Genomic DNA, 6,515 nt, shown 5'->3' on the forward strand with positions numbered 1-6,515 from the left:
TTTTTGTCACACTCTAGTCTTCCCTCTGTTTCTGTGGTGCATGTGGGTCTCTGGGAGAGGAACATCCTTGCCTTCGACTCCCCCATAGCCAATTCTTCATATTTTCAGAAAGTGACCCCCTTTTTGTTGAGGAAGTAAAAATCATAACAAGATTTCCATAAGTGAACCTTTAGAAGGATCATTTACGAGTTGATCCAAGATGACGAGGTCTCCCCTCGTCATCTTTGGGTCTCCCTTCTGCTAAAGGATATCATCGGGGCGGAGAGCCACCTGTGTCTAGTAGAACACTTTATTGTATATGACCATTCTTAAGTATTTGTGTTTCTTTGCTTGTATAATTGTTTATATTGTAAAAATCTTTAATAAAATCTGATTACACAAAAAAAATCCCTTGAGTAATCTCCAATTCCAACCGCTAACGTCTTGGAGATAGTAATTACAAACCGAAGGTACCAGAATAGACACAAGCGTGGTCGTACAAATCCATGTACAGGGCTGGTAGAGTTCAAGCAACGCCATAAGGGTAAGTTCACACAAGGTGGATACGCTGCGTAAAAGCACACCGCGTATCCGCCCTATATATATCCGCCGATCCAGAGGTATTATGATGTTGAGCATGAGAGAGAGAGAGAAAAAAGCAGGGACCTACATATATTAAACTTAACAAAACGCAAACAGTGTCCTATAATGAATAGAAGTAAAATCTAATGAGATAGGACATGTATTATACATCTCTAGAGGGTGTATTTGAAGGTGGAGGAAAAGGTGATACCCCAGCTAATATATACAGAAATATGGAAGAAAACCCTATAGGTCATAAAATAAGGAAAATATATTTTAAATGTATAGATATGAGAGCCTTAATAAAGGATTACGAACTGTTTGGCTTTTTAGAATAAAGATGATATGAAATCGTAGGGAACATCTGAGTACCTGAGGTGTAATATATTTGTAAGTGTTGCACATCGTGACTGACAGAAACATGGAGCCAATTGTGGAAATGCATAAAAAATCCCCATGACGATACTTAAAACCCAGCCCACTGTGAAAGCAATAGAGGACGTAAGACCGGAGAGATCAGGGATGATGATGTAAGAGCTCTCTCCTGTGGTTGGCTGTCCGACGTTCGAGCCCCCGGAATGGGAGGGATATCCTAGCATACAAAAGACGCGAGATTTAGATGCTCGATGCCACTGCCAAAGGCGTGTAATGTCGTTATGCTACATATCTCCCTGACGAGACAGAATTAAATTGGTGAAACCCGTAGGAGCGTAAAGCATGAAAGATAGGAAAACAATCTAGCAAGTTATAGGAAAAGGTTCCACTGGGAACTGGGTCGTACTTTTCAGAACTGGTGCCCAGATTGTTATCAACCGCTAGGGCAAATGCAGACTAGGCTTACAGGGACAGACAGAGCACCACTGTGTGATCCAAAAAATAGACCCAATTGATCTTGCTGCTGCTACACTGACTGAACCAAATCCCTAATGCTCATGAATATGAGCATGCATGTTTTGTATGTCAATTGTTATTAGTAAAATACAAATAACAATATTAAAATATATTAAATGATAATTCTGATATTCCATTTTTATGGGCTTAAATAAAAGCTAAGTCTTATAAACGAATCCTTCCATTCCAAAAACAAAGTCGTAATTACAGAAGGAATAATGGGAACCAGTCCATTGTGTAAAATCTGGGAATTTCATTATCAAATTGTGGTGCAGTTTTTTGTCCGGAATGTCCGATGCGGAAAACTGCACAGAAGAAATAAAGTTTCTTACCCGTAGCCACGGGGACACTTCCTTCTGCCGTCATACAGCCTGGCCTCCTGGGATGATGTTTCACCCCATGTGACCGCTGCAGCCAGGGGAAGTTTAGGGTTGCGGCTACCAGTTGCTGCTGTAGCGGTACTACCACTATAGGGCCCGCAGCATGAGGGGGCTCGTGCCGCCCAGCTCATAACATTTATGGGCCAGGTGGCACGCGCCCCCTCAAGCCCGGTGGCGTCCCTAGCATCGGGTAGGGGCCCCGGTGCCAGCGATTCACGTTAGGCCTGCAGCCTATAAGATGCTGGGACAAAATCCCTGCGCAGGCCAGCATCATGACGTACTGGATCACGCCGTCCTAAGCAAGTGTCCCTTTTTGGCGTCTCGGGGCTGTGGAGCAAATCCGTCCGTCGCGGGAATGGGGCTAGGTGAGTACAATTTATCTAAAAGAGGGGGACTGTGTGGCACTATCTACAAGGGGGGCTGTGTGTGGCACAATCTACACGGGGGGCTGTGTGTGACACCATCTATCATGGGGGCTGTGTGTGACACCATATATCATGGGGGCTGTGTGTGACACCATCTATCATGGGGGCTGTGTGTGGCACCACCAACCAGGGGGGGGCTGTGTGTGGCACCATCTACCAGGGGGGCTGTGTGTGGCACCATCTACAAGGGGGGCTGTGTGTGGCACCATCTACAAGGGGGGCTGTGTGTGGCACCATCTACAAGGGGGGCTGTGTGTGGCTCCATCTACAAGGGGGGCTTTGTGTGGCACCATCTACAGGGGGCTTTGTGTGGCACCATTTACAAGGGGGGCTGTTTGTGGCACCATCTACAAGGGGGTCTGTATTTGGCACCATACATGGGGGTGTGACACTATTTACAGGGGGAACTGTGTGGGGGAGGAGGACTAGACTATCTACACCCAACCCCCCCCCCTTATTTCATGAGATCCTATTTTACGAGAGGGCCTTGATCATTGAACAGTATGGGCCCAAAATTTTGTAATGGCAGCCCTATCCCCAACACTAAATTTTTTAGAACATGTTTAATATTCGTATAAATCTGAAGAAAAGCATTAATTGAAGGGGTTTTTGGGTTTCTTTTTTGATATTCTATGTGCATGAAATACATACCATAGACTTATATTACTGATTCTTGGCTGTTCCACCACTGATGGTTTCTCGGCTCCCTGATGCTCCTTTGTTTATAATCTGAGGTCATGTCTGTCGTCCATAACAATGTCACATCTAGCTTTGGTAATGTGACAGAAAATGTTATGGACGATACGCCTTGACATCAAGTAATAAAAAAAGAAGCATCGGGGCCCAGGAAACCATCTGTGCTGGAACAGCCAATAATCCGTAGCGTTAGTGGGTGACTCTGACAATGTTTATGATACTTTCAGTCTCCGTTAATACAAGCTTTAAAAAAATAAATAAATACAGAAAACCTCTTCAATTACAGAATAGACCATGTCCACATTACACTGCCTGACCTGCCCCTCACCTCTTCCCTTTTGCTGCTACAACAGGATTTTTAATGGGCTGCAAACTCCACTTTGATTCACTGTGCGCCAATTCCATTAGGAGGAAAGAGGTGAGAAGCTGTCACCAAATTGAATTTACGTAGTACATGTATGTATGTAGTGTGTGTCCCCGTATGTACATAGTGAGTGTGTGTATAATACGTAAGTGCATTTAGGTAGTGTATGTGTGTGTGCCTGTGTTTAGTGAGTGTGCGTTTGTCTGCTTGTATTATGTAGTGACTATTTGTGTCTCTATCGTGTCAATATAATTTGGGGTTTTTACGGTTCTATTGTTTGAAGGGGTTGTCTGACATGTTCTTAATTATTTAGCAAGTATAGACATTCAGACACTTAATATATATTCATTTGCAAAACTGCACAGTTGTCCAGATTTCCATGCCCTGTCGTAGGCCTGGAAGTGGAGCCTCCTCCCCTTCTCTGTGTGTCGGTAATGTGATGAAGGGGCTGGCTGCCTGGCTCAGTTTGTTCGATAAGTCAGCCCGTTTTTCTGTCATGGCTGGAGGACAGTAGCCCCCTGTAATACAGACGGCTCAAACTGAAAGAGGATAGCTCCTTGCTGACCGTCAAGGAAGGGGGGTGGGGGGGGGGGGGGTAACAGGTAATAAGGAGAGCAGGAGAAAAAGGGACGCTTGCAGACTAGACAGGTGGCTACTGTCTTCCAGCCATCACAGAGAAGGGGCTGGATGCCTGGCTCAGTTCATTAAGTGAGCCACGTCCATCACGTCACGGATGCACAGAGAGGGTGGGGAGCTACCTGCATCCTGAGTCTGTGTCGACACGTCATAGCTAAGGGAAGAAGCTCCACTTCCGGGATCACGACAGGGCATGGAAATCTGGACATCTGTGTAGTTTTGAAAATGAAGGTATATTAGTAAGTGTCTACATTTTACAATTGCTATACAAGTAGATATATTTTCTGGCATAGAACCACCACTTCTTTAAACATTTTTTTTCGTTATTCTAGCACTGTATTAAGATTACATATGTGTGTGCGATCTTAACATGAATAGATCACTCTTTTAACGACGGCTGGATATAAAGACCAGTTACCTCTGCCACCTTTATACGGTAGACGGAGGTAAACAGGTTAAGGATAGGCCAGCGCTGTGTACTTGCCCCCCAGCCTAAAATTTGCCAGCCAGACCCTGGCTGCAGCCTGTGATTGGCTACAGCGGTCACATGGGATGAAACGTCATTCTAGGAGGCTGGCCTGGACGAAGAAGAACAGAATTCTTGTTAAGTATACTTTTTTTTTTTTTTAATTCTGAGTTGCAATTTTTGCCGAGGAATTGCAGCTTTTCCGCCGCAAAAATTGCAACATCTGGTATTTGATGTGGGTTTTATCTCTCCATTGAAATCCATGGAGAAAACCCGCCACAAGACAGCAGCGATAAGACAAATATAATTGACATGCTGCGGATTAAAAAAAACGCACCGCAGGTCAATTTCTGTGTTTTTTTTCTGCTTATTATTTACGCCGTGTGTGGAAGAGATTTGTTTAAAGATATGCACAGATATGCGCTGGCATCCCATTATAAACACACAATGGATTAAAAATGATTCCACTGCTGAAAAAAAAAGAGCATCCAAGAATAATAATATTAAAGTTTTTCTCTTTTTAATCTAAATAGGTCAAAAAATGTGATGCTGATTAAACACTTAATATATTTTTATATCTGTCTGAGCTCTATTTTTCTGCCACAAATCCCCTTTACAGATATAGAAATAAATGATAAAACTCTGACTACCTGCAGCCACCACTAGGGGGAGCTTACTGCTATACAGTGAAGTCAATAATGAAACAGTTTGCAGTAAGTTCCTGCACTCTCTCTGGTGGTGAATGAACACAAAACTTAATTATATCATTTAGTTTTAAGCTTATGCAGGGGATTTGGAGCTAACTAAACGTTCAAAAAACTTCTGACATGTCATGAGCTCTGAGACCCCACAGATCTCTAAAATGAAGCATCAGAAGCGCTCGGATGAGCACTGGGCTGCTTCATTTCTGATCGCCTTTTCTTGGAAAGCCGAGCAAGCGATGTACGGACTCGTAGACATTATATTGAGCCCGTACACCAAGTGCTTGGCTTTCCGAGCAAAGCGATCATAAACTAAGCGGCTCAGTGCTCATCCAAGCGCTTCTGCCACTTCGTTTTATCGGTTGGTCTCAGTGCTCGGACCCTCACCGATCTGGTATCTCTATAACATGTCAGACGTTTTTTGAAAGTTTAGTTACCCTTTGACTTTTAATATATTAATATGGGCAGCACAGTGGTTCAGTAGTTGACGTTGTTGCCTTGCTTGAGCTCCTATACTTATAGTTACTTTACTACCTATGAGTTTAGCCCCAGTGTCTGGAGGAAATTGGATTGTGAGCCACATTGGAGACAGGGACTGATGTGAATGATGACAATTTCTGTACAACACTGGAATATGTTGGTACTAAATAAGCAATGGAAAATAAGTTAAGAAATTCATCTGCACAGAATTATGGGCCTACAAAAAAAAGGAGTTCATTTCAAATTTAATATTTGCCTTTTATTAGAAATTCAATTTCTTAATAAAAATCTGTAAATGGACTGCAAAGCCAAAACTTGTGATTTAATTTTATTTCGAGGCTGGCGTGTAAGAAAATCTTACTATTCTTGCCCAGGAAAACAGGTCTCTGCTTCTAAACATCTCACAAAGGCAGCAATTATAGATAAGGTTGAAATTCAGGAGCAATGAATTTAGTACTGGGAAGAGGTGACCTTTCCATTTCTCTGCATCTGACATCCACGACTACCTGAGAATTGTCTGCATTCTAACACAGGAAATTCACAGCTGTTAACTAGAAAGATAAAGTAGAAAATATCCATTTCCTCTGGAAGTCTTTCTGTAAAATTGTACGGACACCTAATGCAATCACAGTAATGGAGTCTACGTGGTATCAAGATGTGTGCACCAGGGTTTTATCAGCAAGAGCACAGCAAAAAACATCTCTTATGGTGCAGAAAGTGAATGCACATAGGATCCAAATTCTGAACGCAACCGGTTCACTGATGGAAGGTTCTGGTACACCGTGCACAGTCCCAATGAAACCTCAATTAGGAGCTGGGAGAGGTCCAAAATGTTGGATGATAACACAGTATGTACGTGTGCAGACACCACTGATCCCACCAAAGTTGCTAAGGCAGAAAGATTATTTTTTTTGT

This window comes from Rhinoderma darwinii, chromosome 5 (genome assembly GCF_050947455.1).
Source record: "Rhinoderma darwinii isolate aRhiDar2 chromosome 5, aRhiDar2.hap1, whole genome shotgun sequence".
Taxonomy (NCBI): domain Eukaryota; kingdom Metazoa; phylum Chordata; class Amphibia; order Anura; family Rhinodermatidae; genus Rhinoderma; species Rhinoderma darwinii.